Below are 19,468 nucleotides of genomic sequence, written 5' to 3'. Positions count from 1 at the left end.
CCGCGCAGGTGCGCGGGGCGGAGCGCGGCGGAGGTGAGCGGCGACCTCCAACGCCGGCGGAGGCGCGCAGAACCCCAGCGGGGAGCGCGGCCCGCTGGCCCTTTAAGGGAGCCCCCCGCCACTACCGCGGTCACGTGCGGCGGGAGCGCGCTCGCCCCCAGCCGCGCCCCCGGCCGCCCCCTCCCCCCCGCGCATGCGCGGCGGGGCCGGGGGCAGGGGCGGCGGGGGCCATTTCGCGCCGCCCGTGTGGCGGGATGCGGCGGCGGGGAGGCGAGGCGGCCCTCAGCCCTTCTCGGCGCGGCCTTCTGGCTCTCTACCCCCGGCATCCTGGGGTCGCCCTGGGGAAAGGGCCCGCGCCCCCCGGCGCGGCGGCGCCTTCCGGAAGCGGCCCCGCGGGCGGCTGGGGTGGCGGGGCCCTTCCCTCAGCGTCGCCCTGAGGCGGCAAGGCTGAGCGCGAGTAAGGCTTCTCCGTCGGTAGYGCCCAGGACAAGGCTCGGCGTGTACCAAGTGTGCGAAACGTTCACGCCTGAGAGCMGGAGGCGCCTGGGCAGCTTTGTGGGGTTTGGCCGGAGTTGGCCAGCGGTTTCGGGCAGYATGATGCACGTGCATAAGCCTCGTTTGCTTAGTAAACCAGGCCAGTGGTTCAAATCCCAAAATATTCACTGGATGAATTAATAAATCATTTACAACACATGGCAGAACCCAAGAGACACTGGATGTGGTGCTGTTGTTTCTAACGTATTYGTTGGTCCAGAGCACACAACTTCAAAGATTCTGGACCAAAAAAATGGACGTTTTTAAGTGTAGCTCTCTGTTACCAGCCCTGGTGTAACTATACCTTGAATTAATTAACCAGAACTGTACACTTGCTGAAGAAACCACAATCCAGGTGAAAATATGTGGACCGTTACACCAATGCAGCTGTAATCATCATGTAATTTGTGTACATCCAGCCAGCGCCCTGACTCGAAGCATACCATGCACCTCCACCCGTTTAGGGAGCTGTGTTACTCTGTGTCCTTCACCCAGCTTGTTACCTGTGAGGAGCAAAGTCCCCAAAACTGAACAAGAACATTGAGCCGAGGTCATTTTATCAGTAAGAAGCCTGAAACTAACTTCTCTTTTAGTACCAGCATTTCTCAATTCTAAGCAATTTATTTCAAAAAAAGTATACAAAAGAGTCAATCATGTGTGATACTCCTTTGTCTTTAGAATGTCAGAAGTARGACCAGCCCTGCTCCACATCGATCTTTACTTTAGTTTTGCTAACAATGGGAGATGCAGAATTGCTTAATTCAGTCAGCAGTAATTGTGTCTACACTGACTGTTCAGGGAGAAGTTCAAGGCTGTACGTCTATAACGAGTTTGAAAGCATGGCCTCTGACACGGACAGAATGTGTCCTCCAGAGCACACATAATATCCCGTTCATTACGTGCGGCACCAGGCATGTCCAGCCGGGAGGGTTACAGAGCCTGGGGAACAGGTAGGGTAATGAAGCATAACGTGCCTACGGATGCTTTGGAGGGGGTTGTTTGAGGTGACAGACAAAGCCAGTGAGTCCAGCTTACAGACTAGTTGGACATCTGATGAAATGATGCCAGTGACTCCTGGTCTGCAGAATGTAGTAGAGCGCTCTGGATACAAGAAATACAGAGTATGTAACTGAGAATATGAACTGTGAAGTTCCTTGAGAAGTGCAGTCTCAAACTCCACCTACCTTGTTGCAAGAGGCACTATTGGTATTCTCTGTTAGAAGAATGATACAATGTTCAGATATACCCTGAGAAGTAACTCAGATGACGAGATCTGAAAAAAGCCTGTCTATTGCTGCCGCTGTGCGTCCCTCTCACTGCACATACTGAAACCAAGATAAGAGCTGGGAGTTGGGCATGTAGCACCAACTGAAAGTAATGTTTCTCAGAACCCTCTCAAAGGGAGTATGACTCGCCTGGAGCCAGACAGCAAAGGCTGTTGTATCATAAGTAGATTGCTACTCTGAAGAGAAGACAATTAAAAGGACAACATTTCCCATGCTCCACCCTGGTCCTTCCTTAGGTCATGTTTATAATAGTGAGATTAAAGTGTCCTCCCTGAATCCAACGGGAAGTGTAATGAAATTTATTCCTTGAGTATATTGGTGTGTGCAAACCTCACTAATTATTAGATTTGCTTCATTGTTCTTATCATGCATTCTCTGTAGTTTATATGAATCTCATCCCATCTCTCATACAATAAAATAGTTCCTGCACAGTGGGTGCCTCCTCAGATAAATAACATTTGCCAAAGTTCTGGCAAACAAAAAGAAAGAAAAGGAGCAAGAGGGAGTGACAGAAAAGGAAATCATGCGGAAAGGAAAAGGATGGAGAAGTGAGAGAAAGGAGTTCCTGAATACTAGTCACCAACCATTGCAGGCTGAACCTCCCGGGATCCCCGTTGATGCTGGAAGGGTGGTACTGCGGCCTGCTGGGCAGAGGCTGGAGGGGTGGCTGTGGAAAGTTGGGCACAGATGGCTTTATGCCTCTTCCACATACACCCTGTCCCTGGCACTGCCTGGAGCTTGGTTTTTTTCTAACATTTTAGAGAAGTCTGAGAGCTGTCCTAATTACAGTACCCTGGCAAAGGCCCGCTCTAGCCACTTCCATCACTACTGGGCTTGCTGCTGTAGTTCCTTTTAGCTTGCTCCTTCTTCCTTTCAGCCACCTCTTTTGCTACAGATCTGACCCTTTGCCCAGGACAAGGATGTTTCCATGGTGTGCAAAGCCTACTGTGCTGTTTCCTACATCACTCCATCCAAGTACGGACGGTATGGTGAGGACAGAAAGGTAACAGTGGGCCAGTATTTCTCAAGCTCAATATCTGTAACTGCTATTTGAATGGGTGCAATGGATCTTTTCTGTATACGTTCCCCTTGATACTATTGCGTCAGTCCAGCAGTCCCTCTGGTGTCCTCTCTCTCTTCCCCCATTCTCCTGCCCCCATACTTCTCTGTGCTCTTTCTTATCCTTTTCATTTTTCAGCCAGCAGGCATCTGCATAGTTTTCACTTGACCAAATACTATAAAAATGCTCAAGAAAAACAAGTATTTCTGCCTGTTACTGCAGAGCTCATCTCTTTAATGATCTGTAAATAAAGATGTCCCTACTGCTGCGCCTTGTAACTAATCTGACACTAAAATTGAGTAAAGTACCCAGCTTCTTCACTAAATGTTAATAAATGACCTGCAAGGGTGAAACATGCAAGCATTTAATAACAGAGCAGCTGTTCATATTGTAAAGCTCCACAACAGATGGAAAGTAACCCAGAAAAAAATGTGCATCTATGGGACTTTTACCATCAGCCTTTATATAATTGATGATGGACATTGAAAGATGTCTCAGGTGAGCAGAGAAAACCTCCTTCAAATAGCTACCAAAAAGGTAAATATAACAAATAAAGCACATAATGGTTAGTTATGTGTTGATTATTTCCACTATGTCCTGTAGTCCTACTATGCCTGTTACGAAGGCAGAACACTTAGCATTTCATTTCCTTTTCCTGAAAAACAGATAGACAAAAGAATAGGCAAAAAGACAGTGATACTGAAGCCAAAGAAGACACCTGGCAGCCACAATGAGGTTTATGTATCTTAAACATTAACCATGCCTGACTTCCTGCTGCCTCTTGCCAACTTTGTGACTGTTGCAGCTGGATAAACAGTTCACATCCAATACCTGAATGTGTGTGACCATCATCTGGTTGCAGGATTGATTACAAACTCCAGATTCAGACTAGGAAGTTCCTTGGTGCATTTCTGCTAATTTTCTGGACAAATAATGCATGAAGAGCACAAGTGTTATTTCTTACTTTTCATGTACTAGTATCTGTGTATCCCAGGATTGTTCCAGAATATGTCAAAGTAGTACCATCACTGAAAGGCAGTGTCTCCCTCAGTCAAAGCATAAGGCAAGAAATCACAACAGAATTTGCCAAACTGAGGTGTAAGGGAAATAACAAAACGCATGCCTGGCTGTGGTGTCTTCAGCCAAATCACTGGCCAGTTCTTTGCAGCYTCCTGACAATGGTGTGTTGGAAGGAAGGATTTGAAAGAGAAAAAAGATTTTGATCTGTGGTTGGAAGGAACTTCTCTCAAGCACAAGAACATCAGAGGTAGTGTGAAGGTGTGTGTTTGAAAAATGTAATGCATGAGCAGTAGATGGTGGCACCAAGAGGTGGCTGGAGATATACATCACTTTGCCTTACTGAAGGGAAGATGAAAAGTTGCACGAGGACAAATTGTGAAAGCCTTCTTGTCAGTGAAGTCAAGAAGGCTCTATTTCATGTGATAGGGGCACAGCATTAGCCAGCGGAGTTAATCAAAAAAGAGAAATGATGTGGTCAAAGTGAATGAAAAAAAAAAGAAAAAGAAAAAAATCTTTGCAGCTACAGCATGAGAAGGGGAAGACTCTGTTTGTCAGGGCCAGAGAATAGAATAGAGGGTGCTGTGATAACCAAAGTGTGAGGTGATAGTAGCCGTAGAGATGTGTTGGAGAGGTGTTCTCTTCAAGAAAAAATGTGTAATGCAGCAAAAGCTGATAGGGAAGTGGGAACTGAAGGTGATAGCTGCGTTATGTTCTTGAACCAGCAATATCTGATTGTTTCCATATAGTTTTCCATCCGCTTGTCTTTAGTCTTGTAACTAGATTTAAGCTCTCTGTCTTTTTCTTTTTAAGCCTCACAGCTAAAACTCTAGGCATTAAAAGGGAATAATAAAAAAGCATGAATAACTTTGACTTAAGTTACTAAATGTGAGCAGCTCTTTAGACATGTGGAGTCAGTTGTAGGTTTCTCAGAGAAGTATGTAAGATTCAGTGTTGCTGCCCAGAAAACTGGCAGCAGAGGAGGCAGAGAGGTAGAGGAAGGGATGGAGTGAGCACTGAGAGCCAGATAGCCCTGGAGGGCTGGGCTTGCTGCTGCTTCTACCGCCAGGAGGAAGGGAGAGTCAGGGCAGTGACTACTCCTCCTGGGACAAGCAGAGTCCTCCACCCCACAGAGCTCAGCCTCCTGGTTGGCAGCAGCACGCTGTGCTGCTTTCCAAGACACTGCCGTAGGCAAAGCAGGCCCTGCGGCAGTCCAACACGGCAGCCAGCTCTGCGGCAGCCCAAGCTGGTCTTGGCATTTAGCACGGCCTTGCGAGGGTGGGGGATGTTTCCGAGTGCTCAAGCTGCCAGGTCACCAGACCATGGTCTCTGTATAGCCAAGACTTTGAGATGTAACACCTAAATTAGGCATCCATGTTAAGCAAGCTAAATATAGCCTTCAGTAGATGGCCCATACTAATGTTTTTTCTGTTGGGTGTATCCTTCCCTTCATTGTGCCAGTGGAAAGAACTTTCATTTTTTATTTCTTATTCTACAACTAAGATCATAACAGTTTCCTGCCATGTAAATCCATGTAACGTTAAACTTGCAGGTCTATATGAACAAAAGTGCATCAATTACTTTACCACAATGAATCAAGAGGGAAAAATAGAAGAGAAGAACCACAGCGTTTGAATGGATTATTTCTTCCAGAGGTAGGAGTCTAAGATAAATGACACGGTTCAGCATTTAAAAGAGCTTTTTGCTGAGGTTTGCAAGTGTTTAATCAAGTCCCAGCTATCCTCCCATTCGCTATGAACACAGCGTGAGAAGAATGTAGAAGGAGAAACAAAGACGTACAAACATCAAAACTTATGGGTGGGATAATGGGGGGAAATGGCAGCTATGTGGTATACAATGAAGGTTTAGAGTCTTGATTTGCAGCGACTGCACTTTATGCTTGTCACTGGCAAATTGACATTTTAAAGATATGTTCTTGACTGCTTTTTCATGCCAGTATCTTTGTTCAGGCTATATCTGGGCTGATGAAAGGAATTTCAATTAAGGACAAAATCCTCTCACTGTATTGAGATGCACAGGGTGGGAGCAGAGGGAAAATGGAGCAGGGAGAACTCTATAAGAGAGTCTGAAGGCATCTTGCTGACACAGGACAAGATAGTTTAGGAATGCCTGGGGCCATGTGCCCTGTATTATGGTTTACTGTGCCTTTACAAAAAAGCAGCATGCATTTGCCTTAGTTCCTACTGCCTGAGGCCATATATCATTCAAACAGGGGGCTAAGGGTTTAATAAATCCTAATCTAGTTTCGTGCTCAAGGGAATGGCAGTCTAGAGTCATTCAGGAGTGTTGGGGAGGGTGGCTGCATAACCTGGCAACAAAAGACTGATTTTTGCTGGGTAAATATAAACAGTGTCATGGGAAATGAAAGGGGTTGTAAATCTGCATAGCTAGTGAGAAGAACTGTAATGAAGTAGTAGTGAAAACCTTATGAAGAACTGTCAAAAATATTAAGACATGGATAAGAAGACAGTGCATGAGAGAGAGAAGAAAAAGAGAAAACTAAGAAGAAAATAAGGAATAATAACTGTAGAAATCAAAACCACTTTATCTACTATGCAGTCACCAAATACTTGGGGCAAAAAGCAAATTAGCTCCATCTAGCACATTGACATAGCTGTATTTCTCTTTGCATACATGCCCTTGCCCACCGTTCACCTGTCTTGTTCCCTGGCGAGAAGTCTCACTATTCTGATATGTCCGGGGTCCTTACTGGGAGTCCCAGCTTCCAATGGGGTGCCCAGCAGCAATGATGACCCACAGTGAACAGCTGGTTAACACTCCACTCCATCCATGCACTCAGTGTGGCAGAAGACAGAGCCAGAGCTTCACACTACCATGGCTACACCAATTCTGAAGATTAAAAGCTATTTAGTGTATGTCTGCACTGCTACACAGTCATTAATATGACTGAAGTGTAGACATACATCACAATAATTCATCTACTTTATCAGCAAGAGCCAGAATTACTGTTAGTATGGTTTATTCTTGTGCAAATATATAGGGGAGATGCTGTCATGTATAGGAGCTCGATCCGTGTATCTGCATAAAACTGCCAAATCCCATATATGTTGAATGAACAAAATTATAGAACTTCCAGATTCCTTTGTAGTAATGTAGATGCGATGATCATATATTGCATTGTTTTCTGAAAAAGTCAAAATGAGAATAAGTTGATTTTTTGGTTCTTCATTTTCCCCAAATCACCTAAAAGTATATGTGTCATCATAAACCTCTAGAAAGTTTTCAAGGTCAGTGGAGATAAAACCCAGGCTTCCATTCACGAGCTCCAGTCTTGTAATTAAAATAGGAAGGTATATTTAGGCTTATGTATACTATTGTCTGTCACAGTTCAGCAATGCTTTATTAAAGCATGTGAACACTTCCAACCATCACTCAAATGAAGACAGCATTCAAATCCAAACATTGAACCATACTCCTTAGCTGGAATAAACCTATTGTAATCAACTTGTGTTTCATTTTTAAAAAGTACGAGCATAAAAGGGTCAAGATGGATTCTATTTGTAATGGGAGAGAAATTTAACATCACTCAAACTCAGTTTCCTCAGATTATACAAAATAAAACTGCCATTAGTCTGAGAACATTCTCACAAAAGAGATGCAAATCTGAAAACCAGGTCATGTCTTTTCACCTGAAATGTGCCTTTGTGGCTAGGAACTAGGCAGCCCAGCTCTCAAGCGCCCCCTTCTCCTCCTTCCTCTTTAAGCTTTCCTTTCCACAGAAAGCCAGGATAAAAACCTGGTGTCTGAGGGATCAGGGAACTGAACGGTGGAACATATTCCCTGTTCACTGGTCGTGCTGTCATGATATACTGGTGACACTACACCTCCTATGTGCTCCTATGGCAGCAAGGCAGCAAGACCTACTGTCTGCCTCAGACTGAAGCGAGACAGCCTGAACAGGCTGGGCATGTGGGACCAAGGGAAGAAGCAACCTTTTGCAGAATAAGAGGATGGGCAAAGATGCTCTGCCAGAGAAATGATAAGAGGTAGCAGAAAAGACACATCCTGGTTTTGTTCCTTACTAGCCCTCTACAACTATTGCCATTAGTTAAAACCAAATACTGGATTTTTTTAGCTCAAGAAAAAATTATGAGTAACACAGAAATGAAGAGGGGACACTGAATGGAGAGAGTTCCCTTGTGCTGTTTCACAGTAATTTTGCTAGAAGATCGAAGGCCCACACACTGCCTTTTAGTCAGTGTCATTTACAAAAGATCAAATCTTGAGGTTAACCATCTAGGGAAATTTTCCTAGAAATAGCTTCTGCTCTTTTGGTCCCTAGCGTCTAAAAAAGCAATACAATTTCATCAAAGTGCATATGCCTGAGAAACAGAACTGCATGATCTCTTGGGAAGTCTCCTTGTCCTGTTTGGAGGCAAACCATGCCATTCCTAACAAAAGTTGTTAGCCTGTTCTTAAGCCCTTGTAACAAAGCAACATCAAGCACCATATCCCATTGTCTCCCCATTCTTCCTATGGACATCTTTTTTCTTAATAGCTAACCTATGTGTTTCTACGATTTAAGCCCACCACTGCCTTTCCTGTCTACAGTGGATATTGAGAATAGTCTTTTCTTCTCTTGACAGCAGCTATTTACATAGTCATCAGTATATTTTTTTGGTCATGTTTTCTCATTAACCTCATTTTTTCAGCTTTTCTCTATAGCTCATGTTTCTGGATCATTCCTGACCTTCGCCTTTTTCCAACTGACCCTCAGCTGTTCTGAAGTGCATAGCCCCAAGCTGGGCATGGTACTCCAGCTCTGGCTGTGCTTATGTTGACTAGAGAAGAAGGATGATCTCACATCTTATAGACTGTGCTGTCATTGATCTATCCCAGTTTACCAGATGTTTGCCATTTTTTCTCTGTTTTTTTTTCCTGGTTGCTTAACACCACTGACTCCCAGTCAGCCTGCAATCCACTGTTCACTCTATCTCTGCAATCCCCTGTACCTTTTCAGCATGGGGCTCTTTACCCCATATATTGGGGATGGATTACCCTTACCAACCCTGCAGAATGTCACACTTGTCCTTATCTGGTTGCGTTTCTCCAGTTTTAACAAGCCAACAGGCTCTGGTGCCTGCAGAGATGCAAACAAATACAGTGCTGAGTGCAGTGGCCATGCTCAGGTCAGCCCTATCTTTTAATGAAGCAATTAATAATCTTATTTTCAGATCCTTTCCTTTTCATAGATGATATTCACTGCCCCAGCTGTTGGTCAGGGTCTCCCTGAAAACATGTTAAGTTGGCCATGGGTGGGCAGCAGGTTCCACTGCTGAGGGACACAAATGTCAATGCTACCCCAACCCATAGCCCAGCGTCAGCGCTCTGTGCCTGAACACTAAAAAATGATTTGCAGAAGCAGATGCTCATACTTCCCTGAAGAGATGAAATATTTCTCTTCTTTTTGACTCATATCAGCAGAAAAAAATAAACAAATATTCCTTACCATCTGATAAAAATGACTTTTTCCCTTTTTTTGCTGAACCTGCTGTGTGACATCTGCTGTTGTATATGAGGTAATTTAGGGAAAATGTGCTTACTTGAAAGATAGTTTTTGAAGTGCGTATAGCATTCCACAGATTTGCACCAGATCTCCCAAAATCTTGTACTGCTTTACATGTAATTAGCAAACTCTAACTATATGAACTACCTGGAAATCTAGAACTGAATGGAGCTAGTTTAGTCATTCTTTGTACCTTCCTCTGACAGTGAGATTTAAGAGATATCCTGCTAATCACATTAATTGCAGGTGAGTGGATATGTTCATTACTTACTGGTGAAGTAGTACTCATGAAATTAAATGACAGTGGTGTGGAGGCTAAACCCTGAAACAAAATAATCCAAGTTAGTGTGATAGCAGATTAATGTTAAGTACACAACTAGATAAGGCAAAATGAAAGAAAAAGGAAACAGATGTAAGCCCACTAAATAGTTATTTTGTATCTTCTTGCCAAACATATCTTATTAAGGGTCTGTTATTGCTTCTTTTAGATCTCTGCTAACCAAAATATATCAGATAAGGAAAGCAACAACATTTTCCTTCAGGGGCTACAACCCTGAGATTCTGCCAAGCTAAGCTACTTGCGATAACTCACCAGGATGCTAAATGGTTAATGAGGTAACAACAAGCACCTCTATAAGAAAGAAAACAAATGACCAGTTTATTTTGGTTGGAGTCTTGAGGTTTTAATAATTAACAACAAGATACTGATAAACTACATCGTAATTTCCTGAGGAAAATTAGAGGCTTGTGCAGGAGATATAAAACCCAAAGCATATGTCTGACTGCCTTGGCCTTCATGTATGAATTCTCTATCTAATGAAGGAGTAATCAGTAAAATTCTGTGACAATCACAATTTGCGAAGACCTGTACTGCAGCTAGTACATATTCCTTACTCTTCCATGATGATAAGAACCGGAGTATATCACTACTTTAGCTTTCTTTTGTTGTTGTTGTTGTTGTTGTAATAACCAAAGGGAGTTTGCCTCAAACAAGACCTATCAGCAGATTGAAGTAGAGGCCTGGATCCTACAGACGCTGTAGGAGRTGGCACCTCACAGCCCTTCGGACAGGTGGCCAGGCTGGCTATTCATCTTTATGCTCTGGGATAGAAGTGCAGACACCTGCTTCCCCCAGGCTATCAGTCTGATTCGTGTCAACAAGGCTTTCAGCAACTGAATTAAATGCCAGCRCGGCACCTAGGCCAGGGGCTCGCTAACCTCGTGTTGACACCGACGTTATGTTCGTTAGTGAAGGCGCTTTTGAATAGGTGGACCAGGAATAATACATACCTTTGAGTATCTTTTGGGCCACTTTTACACGTCACTTTTAAGCCTAACCATGGCCACTGCCAGTTTGCAGGAAGACCTCTGCGGAGCTGAAGAGCGAAGAGGAAAGTCTGASAAGTTCAGAAGGACATGGGAAAACTTTCCATGTGAAACACTGTTTTCATTTTCTTGCATCCGTCCCTCAGAGAGAACAGAGAAAAAAAACTTTKGGGCAGTCATTTATACTATGCCGAAAAAATGCTTCCAACTGTACTTCAGGGAATAGTATTGCACTGGAATACGGGGGTAATACAGTAAGTGTCAGTACCTGAATTTTGTTGTTTATCTCCAAGCAACTTTGTGATCCAGCCTGTGAGGGATCTATTTTCACAACCTGCTATTACTGTCTATATTTCAAAAGGGAAACTGYTTAAAGTTACAGCTTGCTTCTTTAGTTGTACTGAAATGGGATTCATTTTTTCTTACACAAATTGGACGAATTTTGGCTCTGAACCAATRAAGTTAAACTTAATCTGATGCTTAACTTGAAACAGCCCAATAATTCCATTGAAATTAATACTTTAAGTTACTGCCCTGGTTTTCCAGACTGGATGTTTTCAAAGGTGATCATTTAGCTTAATAATTTAACCTGGTCTAAAAAGAAAGCTGATTTAAAGGGTAGATCCCCTGACTCCTGTTTTTTTTTTTTTTTTTTAATTTTTATTATTGATGTTTGTTTTTTAGCAAGAAAGCTTTCTGCTTCTCAATTTTGGCAAAAAGGCAAATTTTTTGAGTGGTGGAAATTCCAGTTTGTCACAGTTCAAACTTCCATCATTACAGCAACATTTGCAGTTTTGTTTGTAGTCATTTTTAACAGCAGGGATATTTCTCAATCTCAGATATATTTGTTTCTTATAAGCACTTGATGCAGTGCATCCATTTGGCAGTAACCCCCTCATTAGGGAGTTACAATCTGCTGTTTTTGTGTTATAGCTAGAGGCTTTCAAACAAAGCRAGTCCTGAGTTAAACTTACTTGAACTAATTTACGCACGGATCACACAGCTTTTGAGTTTCCACATCCTCCTTTTCCCAACACCAGTCACAGGCCTTCCTCCAACTGAAGCCCGTCATACTCTGAGGACATGAAAAATGCCARTTCTCGTGTCAACGGAAAGGTCTGGAGTGACACAAGATTCGGGTGGATCTCCTCCCAAAGCCCTGGCGCAAGCGACACACCGTGACCCGCTTCTCCAGCTTGTGAGGTTTGGCTTATCTTCACGGAAATGAGTGAAACCAGGTCAATTAACTGCAGTGACAGATCTGGCCAAAGGAGCAMACAGGATGGGAAAGAGGGGTGTGAGTGATAAAGAAGCTGAACGCTGYTTGAGCTTAGTGTTCAGCAAATGTAAATAAGTCATGTGGTGGGAGGACAAAAGGTGAGGTCCAGATGAGGTGGTTTCCCTTGAGCCTTTTTTCCTTTCATGCACACTATTTAGTTTGACCCAGTTACCATTACAACTGTTGGCATCGAGGTAGAGCATGGTCTGTTCTGATCATGGTTTTATTACTACTTCARTCTGCTGGACTGCAAGGAGGCTCCAGATTCAGCGTGATGAGGAATTTTAGCCCTTGGGCTTAGAGTGGTGTAACAACCCTTCCTCTTCCTAGCAGAAGACAGCTGTGCRGGAAAAGGTTAAAATGATTTGGTGTGCTGGCAGATCTGTTGCTCAGTCTAACTTGAGCAGATGAATGGAAGTCCACATCTGAAATACTGATTAAAAACCCTTCACTGACATATATGTGTGCATATATATGTGTATATATACATATATATTGCCCTATAAAAAAATTAAGACTACAGCTCAGCCTTGAATTACATGTGCAAGTCAAATAGCTGTCACTGCCTTCGATATGCCTTTCCTTCCCCAGCATCTCACTAAATGCGCTGTGCTTGGGTCTGCCTTTCCTAAGTCAGAAGAGAAGCCCCTGGCTCTCATTACAGCCTCACAGCCCAGAGGCATGAGACAACGCTGGCATCGGGCACTGCCTGTCATGTCTTATTGCTTCAACATAATGACAGGAGATGCATTTCTGAAATACAGAGATGATTGAAATGTTAATTGCTTCTAGGAGGGTCTCAGCAGCAGCAGCTGCCTGACGAAGAGAACCCTGGGGCGCCTACCTGAAGACATGACTCTCAGGCCATGGTTGGAACGGAGGAGCTCCACTGGTTTCAGCTGAGTTTCTGTGCTTTTTCCCCYGGAAAACAGAGTGCTCAGGATCTGATCTCTATTCATTAGTACAGCTTGACATGAAGAAACCAGCTTGGCARGATGGGAAGTCAGCCATGAAATAAACTCTTAACAACAGTAAGGAAGCAGTTACAAGTTATCAGTTTTACTGCTGCTATGCTTATGTTATGGGAGATGACAGAACCCTGGTAGATCATTAAGAGGGGCAAATACAGAAATCCTTAGGCTAAATCTTTACCACTGGTTCCAGTAWTTGCCTTTTAAATAACTGGGAGCATGTAGGTAAAAGGTCCTATACCATCAGGATGAACATTTTGTGACAGTAAATTTTCTGACCAGAAGTCGAAGCACTGAGTCCCTGAACATACATAGCTTTGCTGATACTAACAAAGCAATGCAATCTTTCAGCGTGCTTTCCTTAATTTTGCTGTAGCTCATACAGCCAATAAACAGATCACGCTAATTTATTGCAAAAATGTATTTTCTTTACACAGATGGTATTAAGAAACTCTGTATATAAAATCTGTAAATATGCAGTGAATTAATTATCTGTGCAATACCCCCAACAGGAAGTGGAGCATGTGTAGTGACTAAAACTAGTATTACTGTTAGCTTAAATAGGGGAATGCATCCTGTTGTTGCAAAGGGTAAGCTTTGATTGGAAAGAACTGTTATTGCAGCTTCGAATCATTCAAAACAGATTTTTTTTTCCTAAAAAGTAAGGTTTATTCACTTCTAAGAAACAACTGTTGGCATATTTCCTTACAAAAGACACTGTTGTGTCCGGCTATTACTCAACCATTAACATCGGAGACATTAAATTTGCAGGAAACACAGTTCATCTTTTGCGTAGTTTGAAAGGAGTTGGCTTCCCAATTGCCCTGGAAACTGGACTTGCTGCTGGGCAGAAAACCACAATTCACAGTGGAAAATAATAGTTGATATATGAACATCTACCTAAAGAGTAATCAGCAAAGCAAACAATGTCTGAGGAAGATGACCCACTTGACGTTGTTACTGGAGGAAATTCGTCACCCATATACTCTCACTTCCTTTTATTTAAAATTTTTAACACCCCTTCCCCTCAAATTTAGCTGAGAATGGGTTAATATAGCCCGCTGTGAATAGGAAATCAAGCTGTTTTCAACAGGCAGGCTACATTTTACAAGCGCCTGTTTTTGGCTATGTGCTTGTTGACTTCCAAGAGTTAGAGCTTCAGAATAGCACTTAATTCCAGGTGTTATTGCACTTTACGCAGTGCTAAGGGCCCTAGCAAGCATCAGCAGCATAAAAGAAAGAGCAGAGAAAACAGAAGCAGGGGCAGAATCAAGCACTGCTCATGCATGCTCCAGCATTTCCTAAGATTACCATGTGCTTTGGGTCATCGATCACACCTTTGAAAGCTGTCTTTCCTCCAGCTACTGGCTTAGTGGCATATCATTTAGGCAGGATAACAGGCTAAATATTGCAGTGAAATAGACCTCTCTGGGTCTGAAGCAACTGCGCTGACTCTATTTGAGTTCCAGCTTAATTGCCCCAAAGGCAGCACTGTCTCACGCCAACTGCGTGACCTACAAGCAATAACTCTGAAGCGTATACATTACGATTTTCTTCCTCAACTAGCCTTATCCATTGAGAAACTATGCGTAAAACATTCTGGAAGCCAGGCCCAGCAGGACATGAGTAATAAACAAACAAAAAAAGGCCACGAGATGAATCCGTGCTGCACTGATGTCAAGGGAATTTTTTGCTGTTCGTTCCACCACGGCCCGGCATTCACCTGGCCCCAACCCACACGCAGGATGGAGGGGAGTGAAGCTGCTCCTCAGGAGCTTTGGAGATGATATGACTTCTCCTGCAAGGTGGTTGACTGCTATTTATTTCCCAAAGACAACGCATCTCTCAGTTTCCCATGCATGCTGCAGCATGCGTATGCACGGCTCTGAGGCCAGCAGCCCCTTACTTCTTTCCTTTTATTATGCTCTAATTTCTAGCAAATTATCTTGACTGTGAATGTCCACTTTTATAGTCAAACATCTAGCTAGATTTACAACTTTGCCTCTGCAGCTCAAAGGATTCAGACTCACCGTTATTTCTCCCCAGGTTTCCTCAGACCAACAGGATTTACTAACACAGAGGCTTTGGGGACGACAGCCAGCTTTGCCCTAAGTACACTACACTGCAGAGGCATGCGGCTTACTAAGCTGGAAACCGCTGCCAAAACAGTGCATTTCGCGGTGTAAAGCAGGCGAAAGGTCGGTGCGCTGCTGAGCAGCCGGGCATGCCGTGCTGACCCAAGTGACGTGCAGGAGCTGGAAAAAGCATCAACTGCTCCGGGTAGCTGTGGCGAAAGGCAGTTGGCGCCTCTGAGGCTTTGGCCGATGTCATCCTTTTCTTGGGACGCTGCTTTGGGTCTCGCGATACAGTCGCCTGCTTGTGTGAGCGGAGCTGAAGGTAAGGGATTGCCAACCCCTGGCTTTTGTTTTCCAGTTATTTTTGTAAGGTGGCTGTTTCATTCAAAGAAACAAAACAAACACACAGAGTCCCCAACCCCCCTAGTACCTTCTTAAAGCTTKGAGAAGAATGCTAACCCCCCACCCGACCAGTTCCGAGGAAATGACTCAGTACAAGAGAAACAAAATTTAAATAGATCAGCTTAATTGTTTGTTAGGATGAAAATCAATCAAACAGAGCAGAGAGCTGCAGCTGGCTTGGCCAAAAGAGCCTCCTAGCAGTGGTCTTCCCTCTGTCTTACCTCCTTCTGCTTTGGCCTTCTACCCAACAGCTGCATCTGCTCTGCTCCTCTTATTCCCACTTTTCAAACACTTTCATCAGTGCTACCAAAAGCTGCGAAAAGGCCAAGCTTCATGTCTTGCACGTTGTCTGCTGGTGCCAACAACTCCCTGACCCTGCTCCAGGCCTCTCAGCTTGCCTCCTCCCTCCTCGGCCTGGCCAGCCACATGAGGTCGGAGCTAGGGCCATCTCGGCCCTGTGTCCGCCTTGGAGTGAGCAGGAGTTGGGGACAGCACTGGGCTGCCGCCAGGAGACCTGCGGGAACAAGATCTTTGCCTCCCTTTCCCCTAAGGCTGTGATTTGCTTGTCCCAGCAGTAAGCTGTCTTAAGCAACTACTTACTGGTTGGACTGGGTGAAATATATCCTTTAAACCCCACGACTTTTCATGTCCAGATAAACAATGCAAATGTTTTCTGTAATCTTTACCCACCCAACATATTAAGCACTGGCCTTCCAYGAGCCACCAGTGAACCTTGGGGGGTTGCACCAGCCCCTACAAGCAAGCAGTGAAGTCACCACGCTCTGACACTGTTGCAACTGGCAGAGCACGCAGATCTCAGTATTACTCATTTAGCCATCACCACTCTGTGCCAGGGCTTGAAGAAAGAGCTGCCTCGGGGCTGAGAAGGAGCTTCGGGAAGAGGCCAGATCGTCGCCAAGGTTGGCAGCCCCACAGCAGCTGTAGCTGCAGGTCAGGGCACTGCATGGTCAGAGGGTAACAAGCTCACAGCAAAGTGTGAGCGTGCATCTGCTGCGGCTCACAGGGCTGACTTCATTTCCTGCCATTGCACCCAGAACTGACCGTTATCCAGGCACTACCTAGTTTCCTTAGGGCAGAGCTACAGATAGCACTGGTTTCCCAAGGTGTGGGATAGTTAGTAATCACTCAAATGAGCCTTTATGAACTTATTATTTGCTTTCTCAAGAGCTGCCAGATCTCCCTAATGGCATCTGGAGAGCGTCCAGAGCCAATGGAGTAGTGAACAGGCACTTTGCTGTTATACCTGCCTAAAGAGGAGACCGCAACCAGTAAAACAGAGAGGAAGATTTCATTCACTTGGCCCATGAGGCTCTCTTAAAGCTAGAGACAGGAAACATTATCTACTAGTGACTGACCGGTATTTGTGCTGCAGCAGCTCTGGAAGCTCCCACTGACATCCTGTCCTGTTGTTCTGGGCATAGCTACTGGACAGAAAACAGCCCTTACTGTAAAGACTTTGCAGTTGAACCTACTGCATAAATAAATAGAGCCTGTCCCATCAGCAGACCTCAGGGGTTTTTCTCTTCCCATTCAGCCAGGGCCAAAAGGGCCAGTACACTTTCAATATCACTATAGCTGTGCAACCCAGGCAGCCTAGTCAGAGCCTCACGTACGGACCCCTGGCAGTGGGGGAACGCTGCTGAAGGGTGGCTGCAAAGCTGGAGGAAACCCAATCATCTTCAGCTCTCCTTTCCCTCCTCAATAGTTCCTCATTTGATTTGTGGTTTTGATGCTTAACTTCACTGTCTGCACTAATTCTGCTGATTTGAACAACAACAAAGCTAGACAAACGTGAGGGCTGGATGAGAGAAGTGATGGACTCTGACTCAATGCTTTAAAAAATTCACATTAGATCCAGGCATCAACTTCAGTGACTTTCCTAGTAAGACATAAGAAAAGTGTTCATAAGGAAAGTGTWCTGATTTAGGTCCTACCAGATGTACTACTCTTATCTTTTGTAGCCTTCAAACCTTGTATACAAGGATATACATGGGAGAGTTCTCCAGGACATGTTCTGTTACATTTCATCTCTGCATAAAAAACAGCACCTTAAGTTGCTACATCATTTATGACAAAAATGGCAAAAGATGGATGTGCAGAGAAGCTTTGGCAGATATCCATCAGTATCCATCAATAACCAATCACACTTTTGTTTAATTTCAAAGTCATTGGAACATAGTGAATGTGAAAGCTGAGCTTGGATGATGTTAGGCTCAAGTTATACTTAGGAGAAGGGGAGGGGGAACGGAGGGGAGATAAACAGCCTGTTAATTGAGTATTTCTGAAATGTTTTCTAGTCATAAACAGGAAATGTTTAAATGAAAAGATGTTTTGTCACACTAAATTTCTGGCCCTTCCAAACTAGAATAAGAAGCTTCTAAACTCTGTAAGTCTACCCGTGAATGTAATGTGTCTAGCTGTTGAATGGGAAAGATTGAGTTAATTGCTAGTAAGTGGAAAATGTGCTATAATAACTTGGCTAAAGCGTATACGATGAAGAGATGCTTGCTGTGCTAGACTTGCATTGCTAATAAAACACATGTGTCTGCTGTGCTGATGTGCCATTTAGAGGACCTGTGTGGTGTTGGCATGGATCAATCATTAATCCAAATGTGACAGCTGAGCACAGGATGGTGCTGAAGGGAGAGCTCTGTAGAAAAGGCGGAGATGTTCACAGAGGCTCTCCTCCACCTCTCCTGCCCCTGGCAAAGTACCATGCTCATCTACCCCTGCTGGAAGAAATACTGTGGGCCAGGCCCTGAGCACACAGGGACATGGCCAAGTGGATCTGGCACCTCTCTCCAGCTGAACCAGGACACCAGAGCAGAAATGCCAGAACTCTGGATCAGTCAAGCACAAAAATTAAGCAGCTGAAGAAAAGTCCTTATCACGCTTTCATTATTGAGTGTTATTCTCCAATGTCTGCACCTCTTGCAAAACCTGGAACTAACAGGGCTTGTTTCTYTCTTGTTCTTAAAAGAAGGTGTACACGGGTCAGTACTATTTGGCCAATCCCAGGAAGAGATTAGCTTTTCTGACACAGGAAATCAGTGTTTCAGCTCCACCCAGGAAAAGCAGCAGAACTGGACAAAATTCAGGCTCTGAGGTTTACATGCAGCCCAAGGAACATAGCTGGTGAGCATGGCTTRTATGATTTCAGGGCTTCTGGGAGTCAGTTCAAATGAAAGGTTTGTGAAAAAAGACTTCAAGCCTCCAGGTTTCCTTATTTTGAAACAGAGGAAGCTCAACTTCGTTGAGCTCTCACAGATACCCCTTAACTTACCTTTGCCTTCCTGACATTGGCGTTGGCAGATGAGGGCTGTGCTACTGGAGGCAGTGGAAAGAGTAGTACTTCCTTCTCTTGGTTGAGACCACCCCATTATTCATAGCTCTTCCAGGTATTYTCCAGGCCATATATGTTTCTCTGTGTGTGTGCATGTGTGTGTATGCACACAGACAGACTATATRCATACACACAACTACTTTGTACATATATTCATGTGCATATGACTTGCATTGTGACCTTGGCCCCTTAGAAAGAAGTGCCTCAGGCTTACTTCTGTCATGCTTATGTATCTCCATTAGCAGATGTGTAACTCCCACCTCTTTTTCCCATGAAACTCATAGGAGCTGCAGTATGGAGCAATGACACAGAGGGTATGATGGTGCTCTGAATGCACCAACCTCTCAACGACTCACACACCAGTGCCCAGAAGCAGGGCACAATGAAAGGCAGAAGTTGGCTCATCTTTGACAGCTGTTGTGCAGTTATCACCACTGAGTTCCTATTTGCAGTCTCCATCCAGTAAGAACTGCTGAACTCCCACACAACTTTGCCAGAACTGGCCTTCGGGGCACACTCTCAGATGTGTCAAGGCTTGGTTTTGTGCACTGGAAAACTGGGTGCCCTGAAGCACCTTTCAACATCTGTCTTCCAAGGGCAAATCCT

Source organism: Rhea americana, unplaced genomic scaffold (assembly GCF_003343005.1).
Source record: "Rhea americana isolate MKP2758 unplaced genomic scaffold, rheAme1 scaffold_28, whole genome shotgun sequence".
In the NCBI taxonomy this organism is placed as follows: Eukaryota; Metazoa; Chordata; class Aves; order Rheiformes; family Rheidae; genus Rhea; species Rhea americana.
The sequence above is the reverse complement of the archived record's forward strand: the minus strand, read 5'-3'. Positions refer to the sequence as shown.